Genomic DNA, 9942 nt, shown 5'->3' on the forward strand with positions numbered 1-9942 from the left:
CCTAATTATAATACATGATAAGCTTTTCTTGGTCTATCAGCCTTTTTGCCATGCCATGTTGTAGATGCCTTAAAGCCAATGATTTGAAACTACTCCTCGTGGGTCCCACTACAATGCATCTTTCATAGCTCTGTTTTTCCAAAGTCTTATTTGCAAGGCCATCTTTAGAAACTTTTATCTAGCTCAATTTCTCTCTCAACAATATCTGTCCTATTCCATGGAAATTTTTAAGTTACCATTTCTTGTCTCAAGATTTATATACATATTCATACTGTGTGGGCCTTCTATTAGGCTCTAAAAACTTTCTACAAAACCATTTCCCACATTAGTGCACTTGGCTCCTTCTCTCCTCATTGTGCCTGGAAAGCACAGGAGCCCAGAGCTCCTGCAGAACCCATCCCAGCACTCAGTGGGAGCAAACTTGTGTCCAGTCCTCACCTGGAGCTGTGGTGCCCAGCATTCCACCACATTGGAATGAGGAACTGTTCCTGCTCTTTCAGAAGGAGCTAAGGAGCTTTGGCCTTCAGATCAATTGTCTGCAGGCTCCTGCAGTGCCTGGTGCTGCTCCCTTGCCAGAGGCACCCCAGGCCAGGGGGGCACATCTGGGCTGCTGTGTCTGGCTCTGGGGCTCCCTGTTCTGGGCAGTGAGGAGGAGCTGCAGAGGCTCTGCAGGACTGACAGGATGGGCTTTGGGGCTGGCAGGAGAAGCTGAGGGACCTGGGCTGCTGGAGCTCCTGAAGAGGAGGCCCAGGGCTCCTCCTGCAACTGCTCCAAGGGTGGTTTCAGAGAATCCCAGAATCAGCCAGGGTTGAAGAGGCCACGGAGATCATCAAGTCCACCCTGTGCCCTGACACTGCCTTGTCTCCCCTGAGCCTCCTCTCCTCCAGGATAAACAACCCCAGCTCTCTCAGCCACTCCCCACAGCTCTTGTGCTCCAGACCCCTCCCCAGCCTTGTTGCCCTTCTCTGGACACGCTCCGGCCCCTCCATGTCCTTCCTAAATTGGGGGCACCAGAACTACAAACAGCACTTGAGGTGCTGCCCAAGCAGTGCTGAGCACAGGGGAAGAATCCCTGCCCTGCTCCTGCTGGCCACACCATTCCTGAGCCAGGCCAGGAGCCATTGGCCTTCTTGCCCACCTGGGCACACTGCTGCCTCATGTCCAGCCTGCTGTCCATAAGTCCCTGCAGGTCCCTTTCTGCCTGGCTGCTCTCCAGCCCCTCTGGCACCTTGTTGAGGGAGGCGGGCAGGGAGGGAACAGGTCCAGATCCAGTCCTTCCTGAAATGTGGTGTTTGCTGGCACTGCCAGTTCCCAGATTTTGATATTTCCCTATTCTGGCACAGCCCAAGTACAGCAACTTGCTGGCCAAGAAAGTCAAAACCAAGCAAAGACCTGGTACCTACAGCAACCCAATCTTGGGTTTACTGACACCGCCAGTACCCAGATCAGGAATGTTTCAGATGCCTGCACAGCCTAATTCCAGCAGTTTGCTGGCACAAAAAATTAGCATCTGGCATTTTCTCAGTGCCAGCAAAACCTGGCTGCAAAAAATGCAGCAATTTTCTGGAAAGAAAGCCAGAACCCAGCAGCTTCCCGGCACTGCCACCAGCACCGCCCAGGTCTGGTGTGTGCTGGGCAAGTGCCCAGATCTGGAAATTTCCCAGTGCTGGCACAGCCCAAGTCCAGCAATTTGCTGGCACAGAAAGCCAAAATCTGGCCATTTCCTGATGCCAATACAGGTGGCCAGACCTGGTGTTTGCTGCCACTGCCAGTGATCAGATCTGGAAATTTCCCTATTCTGACACAGCCCAAGTGCAGCAATTTGCTGGCACAGAAATCCAAAACCTGTGGCAGCTTCCTGCTACTGGGTCCAGCACCGCCCCCACATCTTGTGTTTCATGTGACCAGAACCCAGATATGGAAATTTCTCAGTGCCAGCAGAGCTCAAATCTGGCAGATTTCTGTCGTTGGCAATGACACCACCCAGATCTGGTGTTGGCTGGCAGTGCCAGCGCCCAGATCTGAAAACTTCCTGGTGCTGGCACAGCCCAAGTCCAGTGATTTGCTGGCACAGAAAGCCAACATTTGGAAATCTGCAGGTTCTGGCACCAGCACCATCCAGCTCTGGTGTTTGCTGCGACCGCCAGTGCCCAGATTTGGAAATTTTCCAATGCCTTCACAGCCCAGGTCTAGCAATTTGGTTTTAGCTAGCTTAGGAAGAGAAGTTCCTCGGACTGTGGCTTTGCTTTTTCTTGGAACTGTTTAAACCTGCTCTGGACTGAAAACCCAGAAAAACACCAGCAGCAGCTCACACCTGTGGCCCACCAAGCTCTGGGACGCTGCATTCCAGCACCAGAGGGACTCTGGAGAGACCGAGTGAGCCAACTACAACCCACAAAAAGGACTTTCTGAATTTGCCATCTCTTCACCACTGTCAGAGGTTTTATTTAATATTATTCATTTTTCATGCTTGTGAATACTTTACTTCCTAAATAAACTGGGGTTTTTTTCGCTTTTCTCAAGGGAAGTCTTTCCCTGAACTAGTAGGGGGAGGAGCCATTTGAACTTGCTTTCTAGACAGACCCCTTTTGGAGATTTCCTCCGAAAATTTGCCCTAAGCCAGCACAAACAGTCATCATGAAAATTTCACCAGTGGCGTAATTTCCCGGTGGCAAATCTTGTGACAGAAGCTTGACCTTGTTCTCCATGAGAGATTCTTGGGAAGAGCAGACAGGAGAAGATTCCTGGAAAACTGAAACAGCTTTCCAGAAGTGAAATGAAAATGAAAGAAACAATCCAAGATCTTTTCCTCTATTTATTTCTATGCTCCCCTTTTCTATGTTGCATCCCAGTAATTCCAGATGCACCTCACCTCTAAGATTGGTGACTTAGTGATTTTTAGACAATAAAATACCATGAGCCACACACAGTTTTCCTTCCCCTGTTTTTACAGGAAAGCAACACTGGAGATGTAAGTGCAGTGCTCGGGTCAGGTGGGAATCCTACCCCAAGGGAAGGTGGCCCGACAGTGTTTGACCCTCAGCAAGGACAATGCACAGCAGCAGGCGAGGGGATCGCTGTGCCAGAGTGCAGGAGTCAGGGCTCTGCATCTGCGCTCAGGGCTGCAAAGTTCCCGTGTTTGGGCAGACAGAGGGGCTGTCCCCGGGGCACGCGGGGCTCGAACGTGGGGCTCGTGGGGCGAGCGGGGAACGGACATGGGGACGAAGGGCCCCGGTGCTTCAGTTGCAGCGGCAGCAGCGGCAGCAGCAGCAGCGGCGGCAGCAGCAGCGGCGGCAGCAGCAGCGGCCACAGCGGCAAAAGCAGATAGACTAGAATCGTTCTTTCTCTTTCTCTCGCTCTTTCTTTCTCTCTCCCTTTGCCACTGTCGGGCACCCTTCTCTCGGGGTCCCTTGCCCGGCGTCCCTCTCCTCTCCCCGCCTCCCTCTCCCCTGCAGGGCCGGGCCATGCCCCCGGCCCGCCCCCGGCCCCGGGCGGGGCTGCCCCGTGCCCGGCCCCGGCCGTCCCGCCGCGGTCTCGCCTCCGCCCGGCTCTGGCTGTACTGGCGGTGGCGCTGCTGGGCGGGCATCAGTGCCTGGGGCGGGGGCGGCATCGCCGCCCTTTGGCTCCGCCTGGCCCGAGCCCGGCCCCGAACCCGACGCAGGGTCCAGCCCCGCCCCCGGTCTCGCCCCCGGTCTCGCCCCCGGTCTCGCCCCCGGCACCGGCCCCGGCCCCGGCTCCTCCCGGGGCCCGCGGAGGACACACGTGGCGCGGCCGCTCCCGCCGCCTCCGCTGCGGCTTCCCCGGCCCGAGCTCCGCCGCTCGGCAGCGCGGCCGCCGGCCCCGAGCCTCCCGTGCCGCGTTCCGGGGAGCGAACGCCTGGGCATGGCCGGCCCGGGGCGGGTGAGGGGCGCTCGGGGGCCGTTGCTGGCCCCGGGCCGAGCGCTGACGGCCGCGTCCCGCCCGCAGGGACGGCGCAGGAGGCCCTGCAGGAGCGGTACCGGCTGGGATCACTGCTGGGGCGCGGCGGCTTCGGCAGAGTCTTCGCGGCCACGAGGCTCTCGGACGGCGCCCCGGTGAGCGGCGGGGCCGGCGGCGGGCGCAGGAGGAGGGGATGGAGGAGGAGGAGGGCGGAGGGCGGAGGATGGGGCTCGCAGTGCGAGCGGCGAGCTCACCCCGCTGCTGCTCTTGGCTTGCAGGTGGCCATCAAAAGGGTGCCACGGAACCGCGTCCGGCACTGGGGCGAGCTGGTGAGTGAGCGGGGCCAGCAGCCGGGGCTGCCGGCCGGGAATGAGCCGGGGCCCGGCACGGTAGAAGCCGCCAGGACGCCCCGAGGGAGAGCGGGCGTGGGGCCAGCGCAGGGCACAGAGCATCCCGGGCTCGCTGAGGGCTTCCCCAGGTCCGGCACGGCATCGGCCCCACTGACGGCATCGTGCTCCTCCCGCAGCCCGACGGCACCAGCGCACCCCTGGAGATCGTGCTGCTGGCCAAGGTGTCCACTGGCTTCCCCGGTGTGGTCCAGCTGCTGGAGTGGCTCGAGCTCCCCAACTGCATCGTGATGGTGCTGGAGCGGCCAGAGCAGTGTCAGGACCTGCAGTGTTTCATTCGGGCACGGCAGTTCCTGCCCGAGGAGGAGGCGCGGGAGCTGTTCCACCAGGTGCTGGATGCCGTGCGGCACTGCACCAGCTGCAGGGTCCTGCACAGGGACATCAAGCCAGAGAACATCCTGGTTGACCTCGACACCGGGCAGGCCAAACTGATTGACTTTGGCTGTGGCACCTACCTGCAGGACACAGTCTACACTCACTTTGCAGGTGAGTCCATGCAGGGCTTTGCTCCCGCTGCTGACATCTCATGGCCCAACATCTCCCAGCCCAAGCTGGCTGTGGCAGCGGGGATTCTCCCTTTTGCTGCCAGTCAGGGCACTGAATCTTCAGCTGAGTTGCTTTAGAGCAGGGCTGGGTGGGCAGCCATCTTCCAGCCCTGCTGGCAGCCTTTGCCAGCCACTCTGCCCAGGACTAGGGCTGGGCTCGGGCAGCCAGCCCGACCAAAACCCCCGTGGGTGGGGGTAGCAGAGAGGGAGGGTGGAACCTGTGCCCCAGCCACTTTGGTGTACAGACGAGAGGAAGGGCTTGGACTGCTCCACTCGCCCTGTTTGTCTTGGCTTCATAATATTTTTGGGGCAATGCAGGCAGGGAGGGTAAGGGCAGGTTTTTTCCCCAGCATGGAGTGGGTTTTTCCTTTGCATGTCATGGTCGGGCCTAGCCAGGGCTGCCCTCTTCCAGCACCAGAGGCTTCTTTTCCAACCCTAACTTTGTGCACAAGTCCCAGGTGCTGGCGAGAGGGCAGTGGTCACCCTGTGTGCCCCTGATGCAGCCCCCGCAGGCGCAGGGATGCTGGGGCCAGGCTCTGGGAGAAGCAGCATCTCCCTGATGAACTCCATCTGTATTCCATAGGAACACTGTCCTACAGCCCCCCGGAATGGAACGACTTTGGCTGGTACCATGGCGAGGCAGCAACGGTCTGGTCCCTGGGCATCCTGCTGCACCAGATGGTCTGCGGGGAGCACCCTTTCAGGAGGGGCCAGAACCTCAGCTGGGGCCAGCTCCCGCTGCCACAAAGGCTCTCTCAAGGTGGATCCTCTTCTCTGGGCACGGGGGGAATCCCAGTGCTGGGAGCCATCAGCGGGGTCGTGGGCATCCCGCTCTGGCAGCTGCTGAGGAGGTGGCACATGTCCTGCTCTCCTCCAAAACAGGGAATTGATGGGAAAGTTTAGGGCCACCACTGAGCACATCCAGCATGGCCTGGGCACGGGAATAGTGGGACAAAGCAGACAGGAGCCTTCTCTGGCTGACCATCAGTTTCTGCTTTCTCTCCCCAGAGTGCAAAGATCTGATCAGGTGGTGTTTATCTGTGAACTCCTTGGACAGACCCACACTGGAAGACCTGTTCTGTGATCCTTGGATGTGGGATATTCCTCTGCCATAGAAGAAGGGAGAGAGCCACAGGCACACTTTGATCCAGAGCCCTGGTAAGTTCCTGCTCCACATATGCCTTGGCAATGAGAAGCAAAGGAACCCAGAGCTTTTTGTGCTGCCAGTGTCACTGCCCGGGGTCATGGGATGGGAACACACAGCCCTTGTGCTGGAGCTGAGCTGCTCTGCCCAGCACTCATGGCCGCCATCCCAGCTGGTTTTGCTTGTCCTGGTTCCCTGACAGCTGGGGCCCTGGGCAGAGCCCTGAGAGCCTGGTCTGCCCCCAGGGAAGGAGAAGGAGCCCCTGGAGAAGCTGTACCCCACCCCCACAGGGTGGGGATGCTGCTGCTGCTGCTGCTGCTGCTGCTGCTGGAGACAGCGAGGGTGACATCAGGGATGACAAGCTCTTCCTCAGCCTGGCCACGGGAGGCTGAAGGTGATGCACTTTGATTCTGGCACTTTCTTCAAAGCCAAACTCCTCCTCCTGGGAATTTGCAGATGAGTCCCACCTGGGGAAATTCTGCCAGATTTGGGCATTGTCCATCATGGCGGGGAACCAAAGGCTCCCCCTTTGCTGGGGCAGATGCAGCTCATTCTTCAGTCACTGTCCAGCTGCTTTTGGCAGGGCTAGGAGGATGGGCTGGGGTGGGTACGAAATGGGAGTGGGCTCCTGGCCCTGCCAACAGCCCCCAGCACCCACTGTGCCCGGGGCTGGGGCTGGGGCTGGGGCAGCCAGTCCGACGCAAACAAAGCCCCATGGTGGGAGCAGAGGTGGGACTCCAGAACCTCTGCACAGCTGCTTTGCTGTGCAGGCAAGGAAGGGCTGGGCTGCTCCACTGCCCTTGTTTGCTTTGGGGTCACCGTGATTTTGGGGGGCAGTGATGGGGGGAAGAGAGAAAGTGTGGGCTTCCCTCACCAGTGGGTGGGTTTTTCCTTGGCATGCAGGGGTTGGGCCTTCCTCAAGGCCCTGACAGAGATAAGAGTTTTTAGCATTTTTATTGTTTTCCCTTTTTGCATTTAATCTCTTTTCAATAATGTGTTGTTTGTTTTTCCAGAGGAAGCATTCAAGGTGGTCCAGTGTGGATGGGGAAGTGTTTGGGAGCAGCTGTGGCGTGGATGGGCCGTGCCCTTGGAGAAGGCTGAGGCCATGGTTTGGGAGCAGCTTTCCTTCCAGCCGTGGCTGCCGTGAGGTGGGTCCCTGTGTGCTTGGCAGGGTGGGATCAGAGCTTTTGGGAGCTGGCAGCGAGCACAGGAGCATCCTGCTCTGGGCAGCTGCTGAGGGCTGGATGTGCCATGGCTGGCTGCAGGCTGGGCACATGTCCTGCCCTCCTGCACTGTGCCAAAGGCAGCAGGGATGGGCAGCTCTGGGCACAGCTCTGGGCTCAGCCAGCATGGCCTGGGCACCGCAGGCCTTGGCACAAGGTCACAGGAGCCCTCAGCTGACGGGCGGTTTCTGCTTTCTCTCCTTGCAGCCGGGCTCTGCGGGTGCTGAGGCTGCTCTGGGCTCTGCCAGGGCTCTGCTGGGCTCAGCCCTGGGCCCAGCTGGGCTGGCTCTGCCCTCACATTGCTCTGACAGCTCTGCATCAGACGAGGCCATTGCGAGCACAGCGCCTGAGCTTTCTGCTTTGGCAGGTGAGTGAGACTCTGCTGCAGGCCCAGAGATTGCAGCTGGGGACACACATCCAACTGGCAAGGACCCAAACTCTCCACAGTCCCGGCTGAACACCTGGATCTGCACAGGTTGTATTGTCTGTCCCATTCTTCCTTCTTGATTGGCTGGAATTGTGCAATTGCACTTTGTTCCTCCTCTAGCAGTGCCACAAGTGGGCCAAAGCTGGCGAGTGGGCCGTGTTCCTGAGGCAGTGCAGTCTGGAGATAATGGATGGAGAATTGCCCTTCTGCACTGCCAAACCAGAGCAAAAAGTTGTCAGTGGGACTTTGTGTCTCTAAGAAATCCCTGACAGTTTCAAAGGGAATGTGCAGCTCATTCCCAGGCTGAGAAGGAAGGTCATCTTCTAAAGGATTTGGGCTTTGACAGAGTTTCCATTCCCAGTCCTGCTTGGAGCTGGAAGGGGACAAAGCAATCTCCTCTTGCTTTGAGCACAATTTCAAATACCAATGTTGGAAACAAAACCCAAAATCTTTTAAAAGGCGGCTGAGATCAGTAAGATGGATCCATGCCGTCAGCACATTTACAATGTAAATGACTGAGTTCTCTTTTTAAAAAGATCATTTACTTCTTAATGCAAATAATGTAACTTTGAATTTATGTTTTTATTTTTCACTGACATGTTATGTTTTTTCACTAACACTTGGATTTTATTCTTATCTTTTACAATTTACCTAGTTTTTTTTTTTTTCTTTTTGTTTTTTTTTCCCTTTCAGTAGAAAACATGTCCTACAAAAGGAATGTCCTTTGCTCCTGGTTCCCGTGTGGAGCAGCTCCCTTCCTGCTGGCTGAGCTGCTCAGGCACAGCCCGGCAGCTCCTGGCCCGGCAGGGCTGAGGCTTTTCCCCGTTGCTGGGCACAGACTGATGGAGCAGCACTGCTGAACTCGGGCACACAGAGGGACCAGCAGCAGCTGCCTTTGGCCACCTGAGGCTCCAAGGCCCAAACTCTGAGCAGCCAGGGCTGGAAGAGACTGGCAGGATCTGATCCCTGACTCTGGGCCAGGGCTGCACAAATGACCCCACAGCAGCAGCAGCTGCAGCAGCAGCAGATGGAGCTGACTTTGAGCACAGCCCCTGCCCCTCTTCCCTCCCGTGTGCAGCGGTGTCACAGCAGCCTGAGGCACCGGGGAGCCCCCAGTGCCAGCAGGGACTGGAGATGGCAGCCCTGGGCTCCTGGAGGCTGTGCAGGGAACAGAGCTGGGCACTCCCTGTCCATGGGGACCTTCCAGATGGAAAAGGCTGCTGTGCCCAGGCAGCTGCAAGGGCACAGAAAGGAGGCTCTGGAGCACTGGATCTGTGCCAGTGCCACAGTCCTGAGCAGCAGCCAGCGGGCCCTGGGGGGAACAGAGGGCACAGCAAGAGGGACAGAAGCAGGCAAGGGCAGAGACTGGAGAGAGCCAGGCCTGGGAGCAGGAACATGTGGGATCTCAGTCTCCCAGAACTGGGGGGCTCGGGAGTCCTGGAATGTTGCCAGAAATGTCTGGTGGCTGGACTTTGATCCCACATGGGAGATGACATCAGTATGAGGACGGGAGGATTTCACTGGGGTGAATGGTGAAGGGATAAGTTAATTGGAGTGTGAGATACAGGGTTTAAGATCCCTGTACAGGGGGGTCTAGAGAGGCAAGATGGAGGAATTGGGGCGTGCCCTTCTCCTTCTTCTTCTTCCTCTAGGCCTCCATCTTCTGTGGTGGAGTTGGCACTCCGGGATTGGACCTTACTAGGGGAACACTGGTTAATAAGGGTAGAGGGTATTGGAGAAAAATGATAAATATTGTATACGTAACTCCGGGTATAAAGATAGGTGGCCACCCCAGGGGCTCTCAGTGTGTGCCCATGGCTGACTGCTGAGCAGAACTCTGTCAGGCCAAGAGAAAATCTTTTAGATAAGCAATTAATAAACACCGAGACCGAGAACAAATCTGAAGCTTCCTCTCGTCCTTTCGAACCCGGGGGCCCAAGGCCATCTTTGGGCTTTTCCCAGACCATCTAGACAGCACCAAAATCCGACAACTGGCGTCTGCTGTGCGGGCTATCTCCCACCAAACCTTTCGGGGGGGGGGAAAGCCCTGAAGAGCTGAAGAGCCAAGAGAACAGCACTGAGAACTCCAGAGGAGAGAAGCCTGAAGAAAGAAAGAAGAAAAAGAAAAAACCTGCCAGGAGGAACTGCAAAAATCAGCAGTCACTGAGAAATTCCATCTCTCAGCTTCTGCTGAAGACAGTTCGTAGCAGAGCGGCCTGGACTGGGACCAGAAAGGCGCCTCTGGATCCATCTTTTGTAATCTGCTGGACGGAGAACA

This window comes from Melozone crissalis, unplaced genomic scaffold (assembly GCF_028551555.1).
Source record: "Melozone crissalis strain CALT ecotype California unplaced genomic scaffold, PUWL_Pcris_2 ptg000120l_1, whole genome shotgun sequence".
Lineage (NCBI taxonomy): Eukaryota > Metazoa > Chordata > Aves > Passeriformes > Passerellidae > Melozone > Melozone crissalis.